Source organism: Rhinopithecus roxellana, chromosome 2, assembly GCF_007565055.1.
Source record: "Rhinopithecus roxellana isolate Shanxi Qingling chromosome 2, ASM756505v1, whole genome shotgun sequence".
NCBI classification, from domain to species: Eukaryota; Metazoa; Chordata; class Mammalia; order Primates; family Cercopithecidae; genus Rhinopithecus; species Rhinopithecus roxellana.
The window spans coordinates 44,279,863-44,307,687 of NC_044550.1; positions in this window are offsets into that span (position 1 = coordinate 44,279,863).

A 27,825-nucleotide genomic window follows, 5' to 3' on the forward strand; every position below is an offset into this window, starting at 1 on the left:
TAATATGAAACAAAACCAAGAGAAAGAAGTCATGAGAGCTCTGTGTACAGCTTTTAAAACTTCTAGAAAAACATAGAAAAAAATCATTGTGGGCAAGGTTTAGACAACAATTTCTTAGCTATTACACCTAAAACTCAATATGTTACTGGAATTTTTTAAATGTGCTCTTCCAAAGTTACAGATAGAATGAAAAGACAAATCACAGATTGGAAGAGAATAGTGGCAAATCACATATCTAATTAAAAATTTGTGTAAAGGAAATTTAACTCCATCTCAAAACTCAACAATTAGAAAAAAATAAATAATAGGTAAAAATTTGAACATTTTAGTAAGAAAATATATGTAATATATTTAACCCCATGATAAAATGCTAAACATTATTAAGGATTAGGAAAACTCAAATTACATACACAATGAGACACAGACACACACACACACACACACACACACACACACACACACACACAAATACAAAGAGACAGAGACAGAGAGAGGATTAATAAGACCTAAAGCTGGGGAAATCAAATTTATTGAATTTGTGTTTAACACTATACAAGAGATTCTTGTACTATTCTCACATTTCTGTAAGTTTATATTTATATCAAAATTAAAAGTTACGAAATAATTCTTAGAGAAACATGCCGGGCAAGGTGGCTCAAGCCTGTAATCCCAGCACTTTGGGAGGCCGATGTGAGGAGATCACCTGAGGTCAGGAATTCAAGACCAACCTGGCCAACATGGTGAAATCCAGTCTCTACTAAAATACAAAAACATTAGCCGGGAGTGATGGTATGTGCCTGTAATCCCAACTACTAGGGAAGCTGAAGCAGGAGAATCGCTTGAAGACAGAGGTTGCAGCAAGCTGAGATCGCACCTTTGCACTCCAGCCTGGGCAGCAGAGCAAGACTCCATCTCAAAAAAAAAGGAAAAAACAAAAAAAAAGAAAGAAAGATAAACATAAGTATGCTGCATAAACATTTTACAGTGATTATGCTGCACACAACTGAAAATATGTGATGATATTTCTCTATATATTTACAATCTTTCTCATTTCTATGGCACTCATTTCTTCCTTATCTTGAATCAAGTGTCTTCAGATCATTCATTCACTTCACAGCCTTCCATCACACTTCCTTCTACTTTGATACTGCCAATTAATTCATCATAATCACCAATTACATTAGCAAATACTTTAAGTAGAATTTTTTTTTTTAATCTCTAATGATGACACCATTTGTGGTTTCAAGAGCTATTTCAGTGGGAACACTCCTGTGGATATAAGTAGCAATATAGAATCTTAAATTATCATTTAAATATTAGGAGAAAAAGATACTTTAAGAATATGTACATAAGTAAAAGTATAACATCAGATGAGTAACAGTTTTGCAACTAATTTTTCTATGATAGCAATAATTCAAGTTCTATTCAAATTATAGACAATTATTTTTATTAGAGACATCCACTTTAATGTTAAAAACTGAAACTGAATTTCCAATGATTTCTCATAGGAGTTAGGTATTTCAGCTTGAGGGAAGAGGTAGCAAAGGACGATACTCCATAACATTTTTTGTTGCTTTTTAACTATAGTTTTTTTATTGATATTTAACTATAATATCATAATATACAGAAATAAATTACAGGGTTTACTAAAACCACATCATTTGAGTAGAGTCATTCACAGAAATTTCAGAATCAAAAAAGAGGGAGAAACATGAGAAGCAGAAAGAAATAAATCAAATTTTGTTTAACCCTGTCTAAACCACAAAGGTTAAACAAAATTGAGAGACTGCATTGAAATCAATAAACAAAACAATTAGAATAAAAGTAAGTTTAGACTGAAGTTAGGAGTACTGGGCTTTGTACTGAATGCAAATCACTTTCGCTGGTTTGAAGTTAGAATCCAAAGAAACGAGGTCAGGAATGATTTCCAGAAAAAGGGAGTCCAGAAACCGTTAACTAAATCATAAAGTTGTGTTTTTATTCGGATAGTACCAGAAATAAATCCTGAGATAAGGAGTTGAATATAAGTAGTTCAAGAACATAAAAAGATGGTAATCAGATCAAAAGTGAAGGCAGTCAAAAATGTGTTAGATGCAGCTTAGTGTGGGGAACTGGAGTTGGATTTCATTAGTGACCCACTCACATTTTGACATTTCTGGCTCACAAGTATTTTATTTACTCTGGTGGCAGAAATTTCTTCAGATTTTCAAATTTTATTTCTAAAATTCTATCTAATAATATTCTGATTGGTGGCTAAAATTACACACTCTAAGGCAAATACGCATATATTCTTCAGCTGAACAAAACTATTCCTGGAGTTTGAGAGCTGACGACAACGTTTGAGATTTTGGTCATATTTGACCATTGAGAAGCATTATTATTTCTGTGCATATCTATTAAAAATAAATAATTTTTGAATCAGATATAATAACATAATTTAGAAATTACCTCATTTGAACAAGGAGTACTAATAAATTTGAAACAACACCACAAATAATATAAACATGGGGTACAATTTTCTGACATGAAATCACCTGTCATTCTTAAATTCTCCTAGCTTCTACAATCTGTGCTGAATATATTACTGAATTTGGTGCTGAGAAATCACAACTGGAGTCATACTCCCAGATCTTCCTAGGAATTATGGCATTAATCTTTTAGATCAACTGTTAAATCTATTTCACAAAAAAATATCAGAAATAAAACTGTAACAACTTACAAAAGTAAATATTTTTGCCCTGTTTGCCCCATATACTTCAAAAAATTAAATATTTGAAAGTTTAGGGGTGTTGAGGACCTCTATTTACATGTCTTTAATCCTACTACCTTTGGTTTTTATTAGAGGAAACTACTGTCCTGAGATACAATGCATTATTCCTTCCCATGAGACTCTTATAGTAGTTGTATTTTTCTCTATTTAATTGTAAAATCCAACACTATCAGATATTTTATGGTTGTCTTTCCTAAAGTCATGAGTGAGATCAACTCTAAAATTATTTTGCTTTTTATTTTCTTATCATTGATATTATTAAATTTTCATAGACTTCTGCTCATTGAATTCTCCTCTTCTGCCAATTATTTCTCACTACTTATACTCAATTGCCTATATGCTTGGCTACATTTTGTAGTTATTAATATATTTTGGCTATTTAAACTTTGTAATTATTTTGCTTTTTCCCAATTGTGCTAGCCATAGTGATAGTTTTAGTTCATTTATGCTGCAGTAACGATATATCTGAGACTAGGTAACTTACACAGAACAGAAATGTAATTTTTTTACAGTTCTGGAGGTTGGAAATTCCAAGATCATGGCACCGGCATTCAGTTAGGACTGATCTATGTTTCCAGGATGCACCTTGAATGCTTCTTTATCTGTATCAAACAAACACTGTGCATTCCCATGCTGACAAATGAGAAGGAATGGACTTGCTACCTGAAAGCCTTTTATAAGATGCTAATCCCATCCATAAGAGTTCCACCCTCATTTCTTAGTCACTTGATAAAGGATCCAACTGTAATATAACATTGGTTACTAAGTTTTAACTTATAAATTTTAGAAGACATATTCAGACAGTAGTAGTGATTGAGGACATATTCAGGTAAAATTTTTCACAAGTGATAAACAGGAATTCTTGAAACATTATTTTAAAAAGAAAATATTTCAAAAGCATTGGAAAGATTGCAAACAGAAAGAACCAGGAGAAAAATTTATACTTGCAAGGGTACAGCTGAAAAGGAGAAAAATAAGAGGTTTCTTTGCTGCTTATTTGATTTGCTTTTTTTTTTTCTCTAAATGTACTAGCCAGAAAACCACTGGTTTGCTGGCTCAAATTTGCATGAAACAGTGTTCAGAGTTTGTGAACAAACCTGGAAATTTAGCAGGATTCAGGGTGGAAGATGTGATTCCAATAAAAAAATCACTATAGAACTTCTACTTGGAGTATTATTTTTTCCATATACTTGGCTCGCTGCTGAAGTGTGAGTGTTCCTTAAGAAAATATTTGAAAACGTTATAAATCAGCAATCAGAAAAGAATCTACATGTGAAAGACAAAAATATACCAGATAAGTTTTGTGAATTCAAATTTTTTTTTCTTTTTCTTTTTCTTTTTTTTTTTTGAGATGGAGTCTTGCTCTGTTGCCCAGGCTGGAGTGTAGTGGTGCGATCTCGGCTCCCTGCAAGCTCCACCTCCTGGGTTCACACCATTCTCCTGCCTCAGTCTCCCAAGTAACTGGAACTACAAGTGGCTGCCACCACGTCCCGCTAATTTTTTTTTTGTTATTGTTGTATTTTTAGTAGAGGCAGGGTTTCACCATGTTAGCCAGGATGGTCTCGATCTCTGACCTCATGATCTGCCTGCCTCAGCCTCCCAAAGTACTGGGATTACAGGTGTGAGCCACCATGCCTGCCTGAATTCAAAGTTTTTATAATGAATTCAACTTCTCAATATTAACTCATCTTGGGCAACCTCAAATTGGAGATTTGTAAGAGTATACAGCTCTGGGATGACTGGTCAGCTGAAATTTAGGGAAGAGATAAACAGCAGCAGTAAGATAACTACAGAAATATTGACCTATGATGTTAGACCTAAAGCCATAAAAACCCTAGAAGAAAACCTAGGTTATATCATTCAGGACATAGGCATGGGCAAGGACTTCATGTCTAAAACACCAAAAGCAATGGCAACAAAAGACAAAATTGACAAGTGGGATGTAATTAAACTAAAGAGCTTCTGCACAGCAAAAGAAACTACCATCAGAGTGAACAGGCAACCTACAGAATAGGAGAAAATTTTGCAATCTACTCATCTGACAAAGGGCTAAAATCCAGAACTTATAAAGAACTCAGTCAAATTTACAAGAAAAAAACAAACAACCCCATCAAAAAGTGGGCAAAGATATGAACAGACACTTCTCAAAAGAAGATATTCATACAGCCAACAGACACATCAAAACATTCTCATCGTCACTTGCCATCAGAGAAATGCAAATCAAAACCACAATGAGAGACCATCTCACACCAGTTAGAATGGCAATCATTAAAAAGTCAGGAAACAATAGGTGCTGGAGAGGATGTGGAGAAATAGGAACACTTTTACACTGTTGGTGGGACTGTAAACTAGTTCAACCATTGTGGAAAGCAGTGTGGCTATTCCTCAAGGATCTAGAACTAGAAATACCATTTGATCCAGCCATCCCATTACTGGGGATATACCCAAAGGATTATAAGTCATGCTGCTATAAAGACACATGGCACGTATGTTTATCGTGTCACTATTCACAATAGCAAAGACTTGGAATCAACCCAAATGTTCATCAGTGACAGACTAGATTAAGAAAACGTGGCACATATACACCATGGAATACTATGCAGCCATAAAAAAGGATGAGTTTGTGTCCTTTGTAGGGACATGGATGCAGCTGGAAACCATTATTCTCAGCAAACCATCAGAAGAACAGAAAACCAAACACCGTGTGTTCTCACTCATAGGTGGGAATTGAACAATGAGATCACTTGGACACAAGAAGGGGAACATCACACACCGGTTCCTATTGTGGGGAGGGGTGAGTGGGGAGGGATAGCATTAGGAGATATACCTAATGTAAATGATGAGTTAATGGGTGCAGCACACCAACATGGCATATGTATACATATATAACAAACCTGCACATTGTGAACATGTACCCTAGAATTTAAAGTATAATTAAAAAAGAGGCCGGGCACGGTGGCTCAAGCCTGTAATCCCAGCACTTTGGGAGGCCGAGACGGGCGGATCACGAGGTCAGGAGATCGAGACCATCCTGGCTAACACGGTGAAACCCCGTCTCTACTAAAAAAAATACAAAAACTAGCCGGGCGAGGTGGCGGGCGCCTGTAGTCCCAGCTACTCGGGAGGCTGAGGCAGGAGAATGGCGTGAACCCGGGAGGCGGAGCTTGCAGTGAGCTGAGATCTGGCCACTGCACTCCAGTCCGGGCGACAGAGCGAGACTCCGCCTCAAAAAAAAAAAAAAAAAAAAAAAAAAAAAAAAAAAAAAAAAAAAAAAAAAAAAAAAAAAGAAAAAGAAATATTGACCTGTGTATATGAGAATAAAGTCAACTCACATTATTGGCTGGCTACTACACTAAACAGGCAATGGCAAGAGCCCTCCAAGAAGGCAGGGGTAAAATATCAAATTTTGGAAGCTGACAAAATTTGAGCAGGTATATCAAGTGATGCATACTGTATGGGAGACAGAGTTTGTAAGACTAAGAAATTTAATTGCACAGTAGATATAAAACTTAATAACAGAGAAAACAGAGATAATTCAGAGTCAGAATATTATATTACCCTTTTCTACAGCGCCCAGTTTTGCTAGACATGAAAATATACCCATGAAATTTATTGCTCTGAGGAGCATAGTTAACAGATATCCCCAGTTGCTATTTCACTAGATATACCACTACATCATAAAGATATCACTTTCTCCCTGGACTTCTCCCAGACAGTGTTAAGCATAGAGGAAATACAAATGGAGTTCTATAACCATAAAACATAGGGCTCTTCTGATGAGTTTCTTTAAGTTGAAGTCCCCCCATCATGCTGGCCAATGCAAATTGAACTCTGCACTTCAGTCAGAGACTAACAACACAATTCCCCTTCCTTCTATGTTTCCTTTCACTGATGTCATAGCTACATGTATTCTAAAGGCTCTCTAACTATACTTGTGCTTCATGTACTCCATTTATCTTTTACAGGAAGTTGCCAAGTAAATCTTGTACACAGATAAATCCATCTTGTTACTTGATTCTCAGAAGACCTAAAATGTGGTACCAGGAGTAGTATGATAAATCAGGTTGTAAGATGGGGTCTCAGGAGTGGCACATTCACTGCCTGATGAAAAAAATTGATACTCTGATGAGTGGCATGTTGAGCACAGCCCAGTTGGTAAAGATTTTATGGTTATAGACCTGGAAAACATACTGAAAAGGAAGAACACCTTTGCAGGTGTGATGGCTTAAAAAATATGTGGATGAGAGAGGAATTCTTATGAAGAAAGCAAAGGTGGCTGGTGATTGCTAAGCTGAAACTGACATAGCACAGAGGAAAAATGAGAAAATAAGGGACATTGAACAGCACATAAAGGCTAACTATAAGAGTCAAAGGGTTACTTGCATAGACTTACAAATTTTTTTTTTTAATTCTGTAAAAAAAAGAGTGGAAGCCATTATGCAGCTGACTCAGGTTTTAGTAGTTGCAGTTTCATTGCTTGACAGATGTTTATGTGCTTTGCCAAGACAGTACTCTTGTGCCAAAATCCGGGCCCTTGTTGCAAAAATTGGGATGCTAAAAAACGGAATAGAAAATATAAATAGACATTATTGAGGATGCGGATGTTTCAGACTCTCTTGTAATCATTTACAAAAGTGGTCCACATGTCCAATACGAGAGATAGCACTATCTACAAGTTAAAAGATACTGCAGATTATCCTCATCCACAAATGAACCAGACCCATACTCTCTGGCAAACACACATTCAGGAGATGCCCCCATCTTCCCTTCTGTCTTTTAGGTCATATGTAAGATTAAATTGCAGCATAAATCGCTAGAGATATGCGATATCTGATAAAGGCAGAAAATAATTATATATCCAACAAGTGGAATAACTTCCTAGTATATTCTGGCAGGAATCAGGGTAGTATTAACACAAGATTTAATGTAAAGAGAGCTTGCTCAAGGGAGACAGAACATAAGTCTGGACAACCAAGAATATGTTGCCTAGAGGGCAAGTGTGAGGACATGGAATTTAACTCATTGGCAAGTACATTTGGAAACGAAACAAACCAGCTACTATAAACCTGATGAAACTAGGGGACCATGCTGAGTGGTGTAAAAATCCTAGAGCTGTCCTGGAAGGCAGAATAGGAACAAAGGAAGAAGTGGAGACATGTAAGGATATCAAAATTCATTATTATGTGTGTCAAGAAGACCCATCAGAATATTGTGTTGAGGGGTCTAGTTCCTGATTAAAAATCTATGTATGACTTTTCAGGTCTCACTATAGACTAATCACAAAGTCTTTACCTGACAGGTTTCGCTGGAGAAAGCTGCCCTCCCCACACCAGCCTTGATGCACAGCCAGTGCATTGTCTTCTGTGAAGGGAGCTGCAGTCAAGGCTTCAGGCCCTTCTGGCTAACCATGTTCTTATGCATATCTGCACTCCTAGAACCTGTGCCTTCACAGGTCTCCTTATCATGAAAACTCCTTATCACCAAGGTCTCCTTATCATGAAAACTCAAAGATACTTTTCCATCCTGACAGACTTTTCATTCAGGGCTTCCTCAACAGTAGGAGAACCTAATGTCTGCACTGGTCTATCAGACCCACTAATTCCATGGGAAAACATAAAACAAGAATAATTCATGCCTCTTCCAGTGATGATTTATCATCATCACTATAAATAACTGGATACTTAACTATTTCATTTTTGGCTTGATGCTCTAATTAACTACGCTGACACCTGACAACTCAGCTCTCTTTTCCAGATCACTTAAACTGACAAGTGTTTCATGGGAGGGCTCAAGAGTCACAGTATTTCAAACCCAGTGTGAACACAGTAGTGAGAATGAAACTGACATCACTAAGAAGTTCAGTGATCCTTTTTGCAGATTGGACATAATAATAGGAGAGAGAGTCTCATAGCTGAACTCATTAATGTTCATATATATGTATACACATATGTTCATATGTATGTTCATATATAACACATATGTCCGTATATATACGTTCATATATATATATACAACCAAATGAATGGAAGTCAGGTGCCAAGAAACCAGAAATCTTCAATTGCAGCAATCAGAAATATCAGGGATAAAATCAAGGGATCTTAACCCACAGGGGGTTTTAAAAATAGTTAATCAAGTATAGTACCTCTAGGGGAAAAAATGGCAGTAAACAAGGATACTATTTAATTTGCAAAAGCAGAAAAAGCCAAGAATTGAGATGGAGGAGACTGAGAATAATTTCCCCAATAAAAAGTAACAATACTTTGTTCAGTTCCCTGATGTGCCACTTTTCATACAAAGAACACATTGGCCTGGTGAGTAGGTGAAAAAAATTGCCATGGTAGCAGAGGTACTGAATATTTTCCCCATAACATGGACTCCTACTTGATGAGGATTATATAGCTAACTTTGCATCTAAATGCATGGTAGGTCTAAATACATATTGGTCTCACAATAGAGACCAATATTGATTTCCCAATGTGACATTGTTGCATTATTTTTTATTCAGATTACCTGGTCACTTGATGACAAATACACTACACGGTCCTCCTTCTTTTATGACAAACAAAACGCCAGTTTATTTTCACAAGGATACATACTTATTGTATGTATGAGTTTGTCTTTTCATCCACAAGGTTACCATCTGCACCGCTAATAGAAGCAGCATAGAATATTGTATCTAAAGACATGAAATCTCATACAGTATAGAATATCATCACAGGTACACATCAGTGTCCAGTGCTACTCTTTGGTATCTACTGTTGTGCTCAATAGAGATGGTGCTTTCCCAAAGCTGTTCCCATTCAAAGATGAGCATGGGGTACCAAAAACCAACATGCCCACTTTGTAAAAATCAAGAGTGAAATTCATAATTCAAAAGTTAGTAAACATAAACTGACTCTAGATATTAGAATTGGATGTGACCCTAGATATTAGAATTAGAAGATAATATATCATAGCAGGTATTATTAATATGTGTAATGGATTAAAAATATGTTTAATCTGTTTAGGCAGATTAATGGAGGAAGCAGTTTTAACGAGTAAACAGGTAATCTTAAGACAAAAGAAAACTTCACAAAATAAGACCCAAATAGATATAGTTAGACGAAAATACAATACTTATGAGTTGTCTTGAATAAAATATTGAAAATAACAACTAAATACCACATTAACATAAAACTAAATCAATAACAATTATTCAATCTGAACAATGGAGAAAAAAATAAAGAAAATAATTAAGGGCATCTCAGAGTCTTGTGTGAAAATATAAAGTGGTATAATATACATGGAATTGAAGTTTCCAAAAAAGAAAGGAGTTAACACAAAACAGGAAAAGATAATTTGGAGCAAGAGTGGCCAAAAACTTTTTAACTAAATGTGTAAAAAGTATTAACCCAAAGCTCTGAAAGAATCATCAAATATTAAACAGGTGAATACAAAGAAACTTTACATTCCCATATTAACATGATCCTGTTGAAAAGACAAAAACAGAGAACGTTCTAAAAGGAGCAAGGGAAGGGGCCGACTACCTATTCTATCAAAAGAAAAAATGCACAATTAATGAATAATTTATCATTAGAAATGACAGACACCAGAATATGCTAGAATGGCATATTCAAACTCCTCTAATACACACCTTAATATTTAGAATCCAATATTCTACCAAATTGTATTTTAAAAATGACAAAAAAAATTCTGAGACACATTTTCAAGTTAAAAAATACAGAGGGATAAGTCACCATTAGGAGACATTCATTAAAAACTATAAAGGAAATTATTTAACTAAAGGAAGAAAAAAATGCATCAGAAAGAATCTTGGATCTGAAGGAGGAAATACAGAGTAAAAGATGCGATAAATATTCTGGTAAGTAAAAATATTTCCTGTCTATCTCTATTTTATACTTACATGGTTATGTCTATATTTTATCTTTTTATCTATCATTTTTATAAAGGTCTGTGTATTCATATTTATATCTATATTCATATCTTTATCCATCTATTTATATCTATCTAGAGTAAAAGAGAGTGAAAGAGAGTAGCCAGAGTTTTTTCTTTTCTTTTCTAATATGTTTAGACGACACACCAATGTTCCTGGCTCAGCATGGCACACTTGGTGTCTGTACACATTCAATGGAACAAAGTCAGTCATATGGCAAAGTATACCATCAGTGCAGTGAAAAAGAATGATGCTATCATAGTGGGAAACATTTAAGGGATAAATAAGTAAAAATCATGAATATTTGATTTTACTAAAAGGTGAGTGTAAATAATTGGAAATAATTACCAAATCTATGGGATTAATATACTTTATAAATATTCACAATAATAATGGATAATTACCAAACAAGACTTCAATTAAAATACATATTTTTTCCAAGGGAGCGATAACAAAACTGACAATATTTTCAACCACAAAAATAATAAGACAAGAAGATATTACTGTAACATATTTAAATATAACAACAAAATGATAAAAATAATAACAGTAACAATAATTGACAACCTAGGATGTTATGCAATTAAATTACTTTCAAAAATGTTGGTTGAACGTAGAAATATTTAGACTGAACTTGAATGAATCTATGATTAGAATGCTTGCACTAACAGAGCTTCTGAAAGGAGTATAGCCCATTTCCACAAAAGAAAATGCTCCCAGATGAATGAATTTCAAGTATAGGAAGTCATTTGAAAAAAGGTAGTAAATATTTTGGTAAATAAATATTATTGGTAGTAGTAACAACAATTGACAACCTGGAATGCCATGTGATGAAATTTCTTTCAAAACTGTTGGTTAGTTGTAAAAATATTTAGACAAATCTTGAATAAATCTATTATTAGAATGCTTACACTAACAGAGCTTCTGAAAGAGGACTATAACACATTTCCAAAAAAGAAAATGATCCTAGATGACTGAATTTAAAGTACAGGAAGTTATTTTAAAAAGAGAGGAGTAAATATGTTGGTAAATGAATGTTATTGGTTTACATACATCATATGTATTATTTCAAAATCGTACCTATATTTCAAGGCCTAGATACGCTATTATCTCTTCCACAAACTCTTTTCAGATGCCTGGAAAGAGAATTCATGCTTCCACCCTCCAACGTCTCACAATTGTAGCACACTCTGATTCTTCGTAAGCTTCTAATGTAACTATCCTATAGTAAGCTGATGAAGAGTAAAGCCAATGATGTATCCTTTTGTATTTAATTATCCATCAAGCAAAGTACCTTGAAAATGGCATATAGTCCACGTCAATAAATAAAAATAATAATTATCTTGGTCCATCCGTAATTGAAGCATTGTAAATACAGATGGTCGCCAATTGTGTTTTAAACTTACACATTGAATGATTTTTTTAAAAAGATTATTCTTTTACCCTTGGTCCTTTATATGTTTCCTAGAAATGTCTCAAATTTGTCACAATTAGGAAATTTATTGACACAAAACTGACCAAAATTTACTCCAAATGTATATTATTTTCTTCAAGTAAACTGTGGAATAACAGCATGTAGTCAATTTACTGTCATACATAGACAATTTCAATATTTTAGATTAAAAACTTTGATTTTGGGGAATTACAGTTATTCACCCTATTAAAGTATTATTATCCTCTGCATTTTTGGCTTCTGTATGTTCACTATAAAATTTTTAGTGGAAATTTGTTTTTATTTATCATTCTCAGGATTCTCTAGTATTTTAAAACTTTTTCTATTTTTATACTTTAAGTTCTAGGGTACATGTACACAACATGCAGGTTTGTTACATATGTATTCATGTGCCATGTTGGTATGCTGCACCCATTAACTCGTCATTTACATTAGGTATATGTCCTAATGTGGAAGAATAGCATTAGGATACCATTTCACAACTTTTAAATTAGCGTTTTTAATCATTTTGAGGAAAACTTAATCCATTAACATACCAAATATTAATTTTCTTTATTTTTCTCTTTTCTCTTACTGGGACTAAGATTAAACATATGTTAGATATTTCTACCTCACACATTTTACTCTCTCCTTTATAATTTCTGTCAATTTTTATCCCTGTAGGTAAAATATTGGAAAATTAATTTTCACTTCTAAGAAGTTTACTTTTTCTGTCAGCTGTGTCTAAGCTATTATCAAACACATGAATTGAGTACAGTACTTATATTTTGATAGAATTTCTTAGTTCTAGCAATTATCTCGGGGTCTCTTCTAAATCTAATATATAACTCTATCATCTATTTTTTTTTTCCACAGACATTTTCAAAGTTCTCTCCCTTTCTACTGTGTCTCTCTCTGTAACATACTTTAATAGGTCAGTACTTGATCATTTCCAAAACTCATACCTTTTTAAGTAGCTCACTACCTAGTCTTACACAATATATGCTAAGATTTAGGAATATGCTAAAGAGTATCAACATAAATTTCTTACATACATCATCTTCATGTAACACACATTAGCAAAGCACAGCTGTAAATTAAAAAAGAAAACTGTAGTAATATATACCAAATTATTATAATATTGATTAAAGTAATGAATTTTGTCCAAAGGCGCCATTTCTATTGTGGAATTACATGCTATTCACTCTTTCAATGCTGTTAATTTATGTAATAGAAAAATTCAGAGAGAAAAAGAAGACGTAAATCCTCCTAAGCAGTGAGGCTGGAGCTTTTCTCAATTGTTTAATCAGAGTAATATCAATTATCTTCAAAGCAATCCATTGAACACATTGTTGACAATAGCATTTGTTACTGTCCTCTGTATATACACAACTGTGATCAGAGAAAATGGCATCTTTTTTTTTTCTCAAGTTCCCAACTTCCACTCTGCATTTACTCAATTATTCATGAATGAAATAACAGCTTTCTGCATTAATAATGTAAGAGACAATGTAAGATAAAATGTAACTGGCAAAAGAATGAACGTTTTGGCAGCTTTTATGATACCCATTTATCTAGCATTTTCTGTCATTAATTATGACGCCATCTTTGATAGGAAACATGCTCAGGGACAGAAGGTTTCTCCACTGACAGGCAGGATCATTACACTTTAATAAATATATATATATTTTTTTCCTTAGCATAGCATACCTTCCTAAGAGCAGGGGAAAATTTTTGTTGATTTATTTGTTTTTGGAATTACAATTTTAAAAAATTTTGAAGAAATTAGGCATACATTCTTATAATTCAGTTCTGTCTTTTCACCCTTATATTCAATACCTTACACTGAGCAATGTTGTTAGCTAAGATGAATATGGATAATATTTCAGTGAAAAAATCTCTCCAGAGTATTTATTTTCTTTCTATATAGAACTAACCTTTACTCAGAATGTTTTAGACATATGTAAAAAATCCCCCAAATTTCTATACTGCTATTTTATAACAATGCAAACTTTAACTTGAATGCTTATCAAAATAAATACTTTTAACAATATGAAGCATACTACCTGTGTAAGAGACAATATTTGATTCAAAAAATACAAAGACAAGTCATAAATTGTAATTGCCTTCAAGGAGATTGTTTCTTGGTTATCCTTAGTAGAAATCCTCCCAATTGTTTCTAACTGGTTAACTAATGTAAACATTTAAGCTTTGAAAAGCAGTTTTGAGACTGTATTTTTTTTCATAGAACTTGAGAATTGAAATGAATCTAAATTGAATATATTGTAAGACAACTCTTTTAGGTATGAAAAGTAAATCCCCCCAAAACTGATTATATTATCACCATTGTGACCGGTATTCATATTGCAATCTCATTTTTCTGAGCTTCCATTGTGTAACATAGTCTGTTCCTGCTCTCTTCGTTTTTAGTAAGCATCATTATCTGATCAGTTAATATTTGGGTTAGCATAATAACCAAGAAAACTTCCTACTACTTGAAATAAAAACACATCATAAAACACGAAAACAAACATGATTAACATATTATATCACAGAATCAGGTATGCAAACTGATTCTATTTCATAAACAATATTTTTTCTGTGCAGTGTATATATTATTAATTAATGCATGAAAATACAAAATGTGCACCACATTTACTTACTAAAACTTAGTTGTTTGTTTAACCTGTCTCAACATAATAATCTTCATTTTGTGTTCATTTTTGTATAACAAGTCACTTTATAAATTTCTTTGAAATTTTACATTTGATGCTTTGTAGTGAGAATGTATTTCACAACAGAATACAATCAATCTAAGGTGCTTATTACAATGTATTCTATTAAGGCATAAAAAGTGAAGAAATTCTATGTGCAATTTTATATAAACCTTGCAGTCTATCCTCCTTGATCACTACATGTTTGTTTATTATATATTTACCTTTTTCATCATAATATGTGATACATGTAACACCAAGCCAAGGACACAGGAACCATTCTATAATGTCATTCTTCTCACTAAGCACACTACCATACTCATTGCTCCACCATCACTGGCTACAAATGACAAAACTACAATGTTTACTTTTAACTGTCACATCCATATGTCTCAAGAAAGAAGGTGATTGGTTAAGTCATTTGTCTCGAAGCATAAGGAAATATTTTTCATTAAACTAGCTCATAGGTTGACCTTTAGATTAGGCATTCATCCTTCATTCAACAAAGCATGACAAGTGAAACAGTAGAACATGGTAAACCACAGTGACTGTATTAGTCCATTTTCATGCTGCTGATAAAGACATAACTGAGACTGGACAGAAAAAGAGGTTTAATCTGACTTACAGTTCCACGTGGCTGGGGAGGCCTCAGAATCATGGCAGGAGGTGAAAGGCACTTCTTAACCTGGTGGCAACAAAAGAAAATGAGCAAGAAGCAAAAGTGGAAACACCTGATAAAACCTTCAGATCCCCTGAGACTTATTCACTATCACGAGAATAACACTGGAAAGACTGGCCCCCATGATGAAATTGCCTCCCCTTGGGTCCCTCCCACAACACACGGGAATTCTGGGAGATACAATTGAAGTTTTGGGAGATACAATTGAAGAGATTTGGGTGGAGACACAGCCAAACCATATCAGTGACCTATACATAATGAATTCATCATAAGAAAACAGGAAGAATATAGATAGCTGGCAGTATGTTATTGTAATGTGTTTCAATGTTATATCTCCTGTTTCATAAAAGTAGATGTTAGAAGTGGATTGCATATTTTACCAATTTAAAGCATCTTTTAGTCTAACTTAGTTATATCAATTGGATTTTCTTTATAAAATTGCAGGGACATGCTTTCTAAGAAGTTTATGATATAATGTTATCATTTTCAAATGTCTTTATTAGTCATTTGTTTATGAATCTAGAAAAAGATTATTGAATGTATATCCAATTTTATTTTAAGTTTCAATTTGCTTTTCTATATTTGTATAGTTTACTCACAATGGCAGATATGGATTATACTTATATTAATTACTAATATTTTCTGTTTATTTTGGTTTAATAATTAATGTTTTGGTTCCTTGCAATATAAATTATATTTTACTTCTGTATTTTTTCTTTGTAGGAATTTAACATTTTTCAATTTCTGTTATATTTATTAAAGTTTAAAATAAGAGAAAATAAAATATCAATAGTCAGTATTAACAATGAAGAATCCTTTATTTTGGCCAAGTGCAGTGGCTCACGCCTGTAATCCCAGCACTTTGGGAGACTGAGGCAGGCAGATCATGAGGTCAGGAGTTCGAGATCATCCTGGCCAATATAGTGAAACCCTGTCTCTACTAATATACAAAACAATACCTGAGTGTGGTGGCGTGCACCTGTAGTATCAGCTATTGGGGAGGCTGAGGCAGGAGAATTGCTTGAACCTGGAAGGAAGAGGTTGCAGTGAGCCAAGATTTTGCCACTGAACTCAAGCCCGACAATAGAACAAGACTCTGTCTCAAAAAAAAAAAAAAAAAAAAAAAAAAAAAAAGTCCTTCATTTTGACTCTCACATAAGTAAGAGTTATAGTATAAATAAAGTCATGGTAAAATTCGTTTAAATCTGTCTACACTATTTTTGTAATTTTACTTTAAAAATGTTTTATTTGTTCATTAATCATTATATTCACATACATACATATTTACAATGAATACATGGAATATATGTGTGTCCATGTGTGTAACATATATTTCTACATACTTGCGTATATATAAGAACTACCAGGCAAAAACATACAAAGATTTTTTAAATATAAATAATGGACAAGGAATTTCTCAATGGTAACTATCATAAAATAAGAAGGTATAACTTTTGAAACAGTATAATACTAATTCATTTACATCATGAAAGTATAATAGCTGCTAGAAATGAAACAGAATAGCAACAGAATATGTAGAAATGTAATATAAAAAAATCACATAATCGCTTAGAAAGATTAAATTAAAACAAATGATTGAGCCATATTTCATTATGGGAAAGCAAAATTTATCAACATTCATGACTTGATCCAACATGAATTCATGATTGTCTAAAGAAATGTTATATAACAAATTACAAATAAGTGCTCACATGACTGACAACATAAATATTTTTAATGTTTATATCAAATAAACCATAAAATAAATCTAATAGGTAATACATACCTGCAATAATTATTATGTCTATTAAAGTAGTAATACTCATTGTATAAATATGTCATTCAAAATAGATAAGACAAATATGAATGCCTTAAGATTAAAATAAGCAAAACATACAAGAATTCAATAAAAAGGCATTTTTAATGTTCAATATGTTCTTAAAAATAAAAAATAAAAAAATTTCCACAAGAATATGTATACTGCTTTATTTTATTTTATTTTATTTTATTTTATTTTATTTTATTTTATTTTATTTTATTTTATTTTATTTTATTTTAGACTGAGGATCTCACTGTCACCCACGCGTGAGTGCAGTGGCTCGATCCTTGGCAAACTTTTTTATATTTTGTAGAGACAGTTTCGCCATGTTGCCTAGGCTGGGCTCCACCTCCTGAGTTCAAGGGATCTGCACGCGTCAGCTTCCCAAAGAGCTGGAATTACAGGCATGAGCCACCGCGTCCGGCCTGCATATTTTCTTTATCAAATTGGCATAAATGTTTAAAAATCAGTAATAGAAAATGATTGCTACAATTATTATAAATTGTTTTTGGAAACAGAACAAGAACAATATGGCAGGATGACAATTCTTCCATATGAATTCAGTGTCCTATAATGATTTAATTCAAATATAGGTATTTGGTTAAATAAATTATATAGAAATATGAATAATAAATATAAATCCTACTAGGATTGCGATGCTATAATTATTTATAATATTTATGATTATTAAACCTTCTTACAGCATTGATAGATTAATATGCAGGCTAATATATGAAATAACTAATTATTAATATACTGATAAAGAACATAAATATATATTTCATTTTTATGACAAAAATAATTTATGTTCATTATAGAACATATAAAATATCTTTACAATGAGTGAATAAAAATTATAACCTATGATAATTATTTTATTTAATAGGAGGCAAAAAAATATAATTGGAATGAAAAAAATCATGAAAAAAGCTTTCCTGATGAAAATGCTAGTAAGATTATATTATGAACATTATTCTCACACTAGTTTTGAAGACATAACTGATTATGTTTTTAGAAAAATAACTTACCAAAAAGATCTGAAATGATTTCGTAATACTAATAATTGTATATGCATTAGGGAAATAATGTAACCAGTTTAAACCTTTCACTTTCAGGGTAACTTCCTAGCTAATTATATCAAATAAGAAACATTTAAGCATAATCTTATTTAAACTACATATGAAAATAAAAATGTGGCCGGGCGCAGTGGCTCAAGCCTGTAATCCCAGCACTTTGGGAGGCCGAGGCGGGTGGATCACGAGGTCAGGAGATTGAGACCATCCTGGCTAACATGGTGAAACCCCGTCTCTACTAAAAAATACAAAAAACTAGCCGGGCGTGGTAGCGGGCGCCTGTAGTCCCAGCTACTCGGAGACTGAGGCGGGAGAATGGCGTGAACCCGGGAGGCGGAGCTTTCAGTGAGCCGAGATCGCGCCACTGCACTCCAGCCTGGGCGACACAGCGAGACTCCGTCTCAAAAAAAAAAAAAAAAAAAAAAAAAAAAAAAAAAAAAAAAAATAAGTAATTAAATCAATTAAATATAAAATTTTGTAAACATTATTTAACATCAAAATATTTTAGACTTTAGGAAGGCACATTACTATGAAAAATATTTAACGATGTAACCTTATAAATGTTGAGCACTGTGTTTTTTAAAAAATTAATTACAAGTACATTGTTATCATTGAAAGTTTGTGTTCTTACTTGTGAATTCAATAGAAAGTTGTGGATATTTTTTCAAACCTTATTTTTAATTACTTCAATGTAAAACTATTTTACTCCTTAAGATACTTCAGAGTGTTTTTATTACTTTAATCCATTATGGAAAAAAATAGTTTGCAGATATGTTTGGAATAAAACTGCTTGTTTTCTATTGGGTATACCTGTGCTATTTTTGTTCATTTTGTGACAGGCAACTGGGAGGTTTTCTTAAAGGAACAAAAGTAAATTGAAGGAAAAAAAATACCCAATAACTTCCGAAGTCTACCCACAATAATAAATACAAGCTTTGCTTCCAAAAAAGTCCATAAAATGTACCTTTAGCTATTAGCCTTATATAAAATAAAATGACTTTTAAAACAATTACAAATGACAGATTAAACTAAAGTTAAAGTTTAAATGTACTTCAAATTAATGAAAATTCAGATATTTTCAAAAACTATAACCCTTCATATAGTGAAAACAAAGTAAAACAAATAATAGGTTTTGAAATATTAATGATTTTGGGAAAACAGAGAAATGTAGAAAATTACTGACCACACCTATTCTTTGATTTTATCAGGGTAAAATCCATGTTTTAAAGTCAACTTCCAAAAGGATTTATGTATGTCTGAGCATAATATACATGTAATTAATAACCACTTTAAGTTTGTATAACAAAAATGTGAAATACTTTAGCATTTTTATTTCTTGGGGAGTAATTTATATAATTACAAATAGTTTTATGGGACTTCATATTCAATTACTTATAAGTGGGTGGTATCTTTCTATTTTTATGCGCTAAAAGGACATTTTAAATAGTTTGAAATAATTGAGTAATATCAAGCAAATATTTCATTTTTGTAGGAAAAATAGAAAATGTAGAAATAATCGAGTAATATCAAGCAAATATTTCATTTTTGTAGGAAAAAATCATGCTGTCTTTCATAATTTTAGTAAAAAAGAGTATATATTTTTCTATTCAGGAAAGCAGGAAAGTTATTTAGACAATTTAGTATAGCATCAATATTTTCATTAAATTTGGAATGTCCTAATGCTTTACAAATTACAAATTTATATTTGTAATTGCAAAACAGAAAAAAACTTGCCTTTCAATATTTATACATAAAATATTTATTTAGGAGTTAATTTCCTTGCACTTGTATAATATGCTCTGATCTTCATTTTTGTACTTATTGTGTTTTATATTTTCTTAGTTTTCATTTTATCATCATAATCATAATTCTTACTATTATTAATAATAGTAGCAGTATGTTATTTTCTTTTTTTTTTTTTTTTTTTTTTGACCGGAGTCTGGCTCTGTCGCCCAGGCTGAAGTGCAGTGGCCGGATCTCAGCTCACCGCAAGCTCCGCCTCCCGGGTTTACGCCATTCTCCTGCCTCAGCCTACGGAGTAGCTGGGACTACAGGCGCCCGTCACCTCGTCCGGCTAGTTTTTTGTATTTTTTAGTAGAGACGGGGTTTCACCGTGTTAGCCAGGATAGTCTTGATCTCCTGACCTCGTGATCCGCCCGTCTCGGCCTCCCAAAGTGCTGGGATTACAGACTTGAGCCACCGCGCCCGGCCAGCAGTATGTTATTTTCAATATCCATGCACCTCTGAGCAAAGACTGCATTTCATATTTCAAAAACTAATGTCTTTTCTTATTTATATTTATGATGTTAATTTTTATTTTATTCAATAAACATTTATAGAGCACCTACACTGTAGCAGGTTCTACTCTAGGATTGTATGGAACAAACAAATAGCTGTACATTCAAGGGGCTTACATTCCAGTTTGAAAAGAGGGACAATTAGTAAGATAGATAAGTAAAAAAAAAAAAAAAAAAAAAAAAGATAAAATAGCCATTAAGGATTAAGCAGAAAATGTGTCTATTGATATACCAAACGCAAAATTACATTCAATTCACTTATATTTTGTATTTTTAAATGAATCATAAGCAGTTAAATGAAAATGCTAAAGTATTATAAATAACTCTAAATTAATCTTCCATTACTTATTCATAAATAATGTCAGTAGGTTTGCCTAAGATATATAAACAAAATAAAAATCAAAATAATATCAATCACAAAAATAGAATTTAACATTCCACAAAAGTGTATGTATGTCCTCTTTCTTTACTAATCAGTATTTGGTATTTCTATTTTGAGAGAAAAGTTCATGTGCAGTACAGTATTTTGTGGATAAATCAAATATGTCTACATATTAAGTAAATTTCGCATTCATTATATAATTACAAATGTAATCACAATATCACACTCAGTTTTTATACAAATCAGTACCTAAGTATATCTTTATATCTGCCTTTATGTCTGCCTATATACTTTCTTAGCTATATACCTACCTATCTGTCTACCAATCTGGCTTATTTAAAGGTTTAGTTTCTGAGAATACTATGTTTTCTCCAAAACTAATTAGTGAGATAAGCATTACAAAAGCAGTGACAAACTAATCAAACAATTCATCAACAATTTGCATTTGATAATGATGCTTAACAGACCAGGATGTTTACTGTCCACATTTTGTCTATGAGGCAAAACAAACAACTAAATTATAACTCTGTAACATCTGTTTCCTCTACGGGGCTATTTGTATAGACTTTGACAGATGTGAGAACAGCAAAGAATGGCTGTAACAAATGCGACAACTAATAGTGATGTCTTAAAAAAAATCAGCCAATCTGAGTTTATTGAAATGAGCTCCAGACTGAGACTGAGATGACATGCACCTGTTCCTCCAAACTATTACTCTGGAAAGAGATAATGACTTTAAAATTGTTTTTTCTATCATGTGAAATGTGAAAAAAACCTGAAATAGTACACCATGGAATATTGTAACATCACAATATATTTTTCCAAAGGTCTCTCAATTTGTGCAGAATTATGGCACATTTTATTGCCTGGTGAATGAGTAGTGCAGGAATGAAAGAGGCAGAAAAGGATTAGGCTTTTTATCTACTTATGTATGCATTTGATTGCTTATAAATTCTGTAGATTATGGTTCTACACATGAGAATTCAAATGGGCTTTCTTGATGCAACTTTTCTATCGCAGGTACAGAAAAGTTGTTGAATCCTCTAAGTTAGATAATCAAATATACTGAAGCCTTAGCAGTGAAAAATCTTCAGGGCAAATTCATAAGGCCAAGATTGAAATAAGTTATGTTTTTACTTCAAGTAAATAGTTTTATAAAGTTATAGTTTAAATAAAAGCATAGTCCAACATTTGTTCTGTAGGTTTAAAACACATCTACAAATATTTTGATAAGTTCTCATGAAGAATTGGAGTCAATGCCCTCCTGTTTTTAAGCTAGGCAGGTCTTTGTGACTTGTTCAATGATCAGAATATATTGAAAGTGGTACTGCATGATTTCTAAGGCTAGGTTAGAATATGTGTATAGTTTCTAGTTTCTACTAGTTTCTCTTGGGATGCAAGCTCTGGGAACCTCCAGCCACCATGTAAGAAGTTTAGCTACACTGAGGCTGCCAGGCTAAAGAGGCCTTGTGGAGGAAAATGCCCTGCAGCCTAAGCTAATCCCAACCGAGTCTTTTCAACTAGGCACCAGCTGTGTGTGGACATTTTCTAGATGACTCCGGCCACAGCAACTGTAGGAACGAAAAACTGAACAATGACTAATTAGTTCAGACCAGTGATGAGCAATGACTGATTAGTTGAGACCAGTTACTCTTCTAAATATGATAGATGATAATAAGGAAACGTTTTTATGTGCCTAAAAGTAGATTGTTACACATCAATAAATATCTAAAACACCTAGTACATTGAAGTCTATGCAATAATATATTTACGGTTTTTAAGTAAAAAATCACAATCCATCTTGTATTTGGTAAAATCTTCCTTTTTTCTGAAAAAAAAAAAACATTTATTTACATGTAAATTGCATGATACATATATACACACACACACACATATATATATATACACACATATATATTATCTTTTAAATTCACAAAAAACAATTTATCATAATGGAGATGAAAAGAGAATATGCATATAATTATATCAATAGATTTTATAAAAGCATTTAAAAATGCAACATTTATTGCTGATAAAAGCTCTGAGCAAACAAGACACAGAAAAAAATGTTCTCTAAATGATACATGTATTCTAGGTAAAATCTATAGCTATCACAATTTATTCAGCTATCTTAATGGTGATTGAATTAATATTTTCCAATATTTTCCTCTTAATATCAGGATCAAAGCAAAAATTGCCATTCTGACCACTCTTCTCTAACCTTGTACTTGGGTTTCTATACACGAAAATCATGCACACACATACACACACACACACACGCGTGCACATTGGAAAGAGTTGTTTTTGTCATGGATGACATGATCATCAATGTAGACCATCCAGGAAATAAACAAAAATTCTATTAGATCTAATTAATAAGATTAGCAAATTCGTAAGATACAACATCAAGAAACAAACATAAGTTGTATTTATAAAAGCTACAAAATCAATGGGAAAAGTAAATTAAAAATACCATATCCAATTGGATCAAAATACAAAATACAAATCTAACAAAATATCTGTTAAACGTACTCTGAAATCAACACAACTATTTAAGGGAAGTTTAAAAATATCTAAATAAATGGAGAGATACACCATGTTAATTGATTGAAAGACTCAGTATTTTTAGGATGCCCATTGTCTGTAAATTAATCTAGTATAAATTCAACACAATCCTAATTGAAATGGTGACAGGTATTTTCTGAAATTTGAAAAGTTTATCCTGAAGATTTTATGAAAAAGCAAATATTTAGAATAGACAAAACAAATTTAATATAAAAGAACAAAGTAGTAAGACGTACCCAATCTTATTTAAAGACTTATTACAAAGTTATAGAAAACTGGGCAGTAAGGCATTGAGCATAACCATAAACAAATAAATCAATGAAATAGAATAGATGGAATGGAAATACATGTGCACGGGCATGCACACACACAGACACACAAACACACACACAAATATGGATCACAAATTTAAGGACATAATCTAAAACAATACAATTTGTTAAATAAAACATAAAAACATATTTTCTAACTTTTATTAGCAATGATTTCTAAACTACAGACCTAAAAAAATTGAGAACTAATGTTCTGCAAAAGACTCGGTTAAGTAAATAAAAAGACAAACCAGAGGCACGAAAAATATCACTATGAATCACATATCTGATGAAGAAACTGTGTACAGAATATATAAAGGAACGTCAAAACTCAGTAAAAACAAAATCAAAATCAACCCAATAAAAATGGGTAAATATTTGAACAGGAACATCACCAAATAAAATATAAAACAAATAAACACTTTTAAATGCTCAGTATAATTAACAGAATGCAGATTGAACAACAATGAGATGTTATTATACATCTAGTAGATTATTAAACATTTAAGATTCACCATAAAACATATTGGAAAAAATGAAAGCACTGAAACTAATACATTGCTGATGAAAATGTTAAATGGTAAAACCACAATGGAAAGCAGTTTGATCATTTCTTATAAAGTTAAACTTACACCAACTATATGACCCAGCTATTCCATTCCCATGTCTTTACCCAAAAGTGTTTGAAGCTTAAGTTTGTTTAGAAAAAGTGTATATAGATGTTTGTAACAGGCTTATTTGCAAAAGCAAAAATCATGAAATACCCTACATATCTATTACTTGGTAATAAATAAAGTTAGGTATTTTTTATTAAAAAAATTATGCTAATAAATTAGTGAATGAAGGAAGCCAGCCAAAACAAGGTATACATTATAAAATTATATTTACATAAAAATATAGAAACTGGCAACTAATTTATAGTAATGATTGCCATCCAGGGACAATTTTGTCCCCTATGCACAATTTATCTATATCTAGGGATATTATTGGTTGTGATATCTAAGGAATAATACTTTCATCTACTAGTTGGAGGCCAGAGGTGTGACAGAATACTATATAATGCACAAGAGATTATTCAGTCAAAATTTAGTAGATGCTGCTCCTGAAAAATCCCTATCTATGTTCATAAAAATAAAAGAAATCAGTGGTTGCTTGCAGGTACAGATAAAATTACAAGGGAGTATGAGAAAATCTGGGGAGCTAACTCATATGTTTATTATTGTAATGGCAATGATTGATAATAGGAGTCTATTAAGTTATCAAAACTTATCAAATTGTGTACTTTCAATGCATGCAGTTTATTACATATCAATTATGTCATACTGTTTAAAAAGCTACTATCTAAGTGAGAATCTGAGTCTAGCAAAAATATTAAGTAATAAAAAAGAATTTAGGAAACTAGAAATAGGAGAACAGACAGGATGGAACAAACGAATAATCAATAGTAAAATAGCACACCTAAACCCAGCCATACCTGTAGTTATATTAGAGGTAATTATCTAATATTTATCAACAAAATATAATAATTACATGAAGCATATTTTAAAGAAATGAATATTTATGTCCCCACAGAATTAAAATGTTGAAGCCTTAATTTTTCAATGTGATGATATTTGGAAGTAGGGGAGGCTTAGACAAGGTCATGAGGATGGAGTTCCCATGATAGGATTAGTGCCCTTATAAGCAAAGGAAAAGACTAAAACCCTCTCTATCTCTATCACAGGAGAATACAAGAGAGTAGCTATCAGGGAACCAGCCCCCAATATTTCAATGTAGGTTCTTTTCTATTTCCCCTAAGTGTCAGCCTGTCTGAGAAATAAAGGGAAAGAGTGCAAAAGAGAGAAATTTTAAAGCTGGGTGTCTGGGGGAGACATCACATGTCGGCAGGTTCCGTGATGTCCCCCAAGCCGCAAAAACAGCAAGTTTTTATTAGCAATTTTCAAAGGGGAGGGAGTGTATGAATAGGGTGTGGGTTACAGAGATCACATGCTTCAAGGGCAACAAAATATCTCCAGGCAAATGGGCAGGACAAGGTCACGAGGCCAAGGAGAAACTAGAATTACTAATGAGGTTCCTAGTTCCATTGTGCATGCATTGTCATTGATAAGCATCAGGAAACAGGGTTTGAGAGCAGACAACCGGTCCGACTAAAATTTACTAGGCAGGAATTTCTTAATCCTAATAAGCCTGGGGGTGCTGCAGGAGACTAGGGCATGTTTCATCCCCTATCTATGCCTGCATAGGGCAGGCACTCCCTGAGCGGTCATTTTAGAGCTCTCCCCCTTCCCCCCCGGAAGGCATTCTTTTCCCAGGGCTGTCAGTTATTAATATTCCTTACTGGGGAAAGAATTCAGCGATATTTCTCTTACCTGTTTTTGGCAGTAAGAAAAGGCTCTCTCTTGCCTGGCTCCCAGGCAGTCAGACCTAATGGTTATCTCCCTTGTTCCCTGAACATTGCTGTTATCCTATTCTTTTTTCAAGGTGCCCAGATTTCATATTGTTTAAACACACATGCTTTATGAACAATATGTGCAGTTAACTGCAGTCATCACAGGGTCCTGAGGCAACATACATCCTCAGTTTACGAAGATGACAGAATTAAGAGATTAAAGACAGGCATTGGAAATTATAAAATTATTGATGGGGGAAGTGATAAATGTCCATGAAATCTTCACAATTTGTGTTGTTCTGTCACGACTTCAACAGGTCCCTCTGTTCGGGGTCCCTGACTTCCCACAACAAGTAGCCATTTGTAAAGCAGGAGGAGGGCCCTTAGCAGCCTCACAAGCCAGGAATTAGATTTTGGACTTCCCATCATCCAAAACAGTGTGAATTTAAGTGTTTGTTATTTAAGTCACCCAGTGTGTAGCATTTTGCTATAACAACTCAACCTGACTAACACATATACACAAAAACTAACGAACTTAACATATATGAAGCCAAATTGACAGTACAAGGAGAAACTAAAAAATTAATATTAATAGTTAGAGATTTTAACTTATATTTTCAATTTATGTGACAACTACTTACACACAGAAAATCAATAAAGACATGGAAGAATTAAAGAACAATATCAACCCATAAACCTTATTGATGGTTGCAGAAGACTGCAAACAACAATTGAAGAATTTATAGTAACTTCAAGCAGACATTGTATATTCACCAAGATGCTGTATGCTGATTCTTTAAAAAGTACAAAATTTTAAAAGATGGAAATATCATAGCATATTTTATTTTCTTTCACCAATATAAAATTGAGTAAAATTAAATAAAAATATTCAAAAATCACCAAATATTCAACAACATATTTTTAAATTACCAGTAGTTAATTATAAAGTAACAAAATATTAGAAAATATTTTGAGTTGTGCAATAATGGAAATACAATGTATCAAATTTCATAGGATATAGCTATAGCAGAACTTAAAGGGATATTTATAGCTTTAAAATTTGTGTTACAATAAGTTAAAAATAGAGTCAGTAACCTATATTTTCATATTACTCAGCTAGAAAAAGATGTTTGAAAGATGTCCAAAAGTAAGTACAAGATAGGAAATTATAAAGAAAGAGAAGTGAAGGAATTATATACCAAATGATACAAAGAACAAACAAAGCCAAATTTGGATTACTAAAAGAAAACCTACAAAATTGTTCAGCCACGAGCTAGTGCTAAAAAATCAAAAGAGAGGACAGCAGTTACTAATACTAGAAAGTTAAAAGGCATCTTTAGAGATCTTACATTAAGGCAAAATGAGGGAATATTTTGATCAACATTAAATAATGTATGCAAATAAATTTCAAAATCTAAATAAATTGCCAAAAATCCTGGAAAGACAGAAAATGCAAAAGCT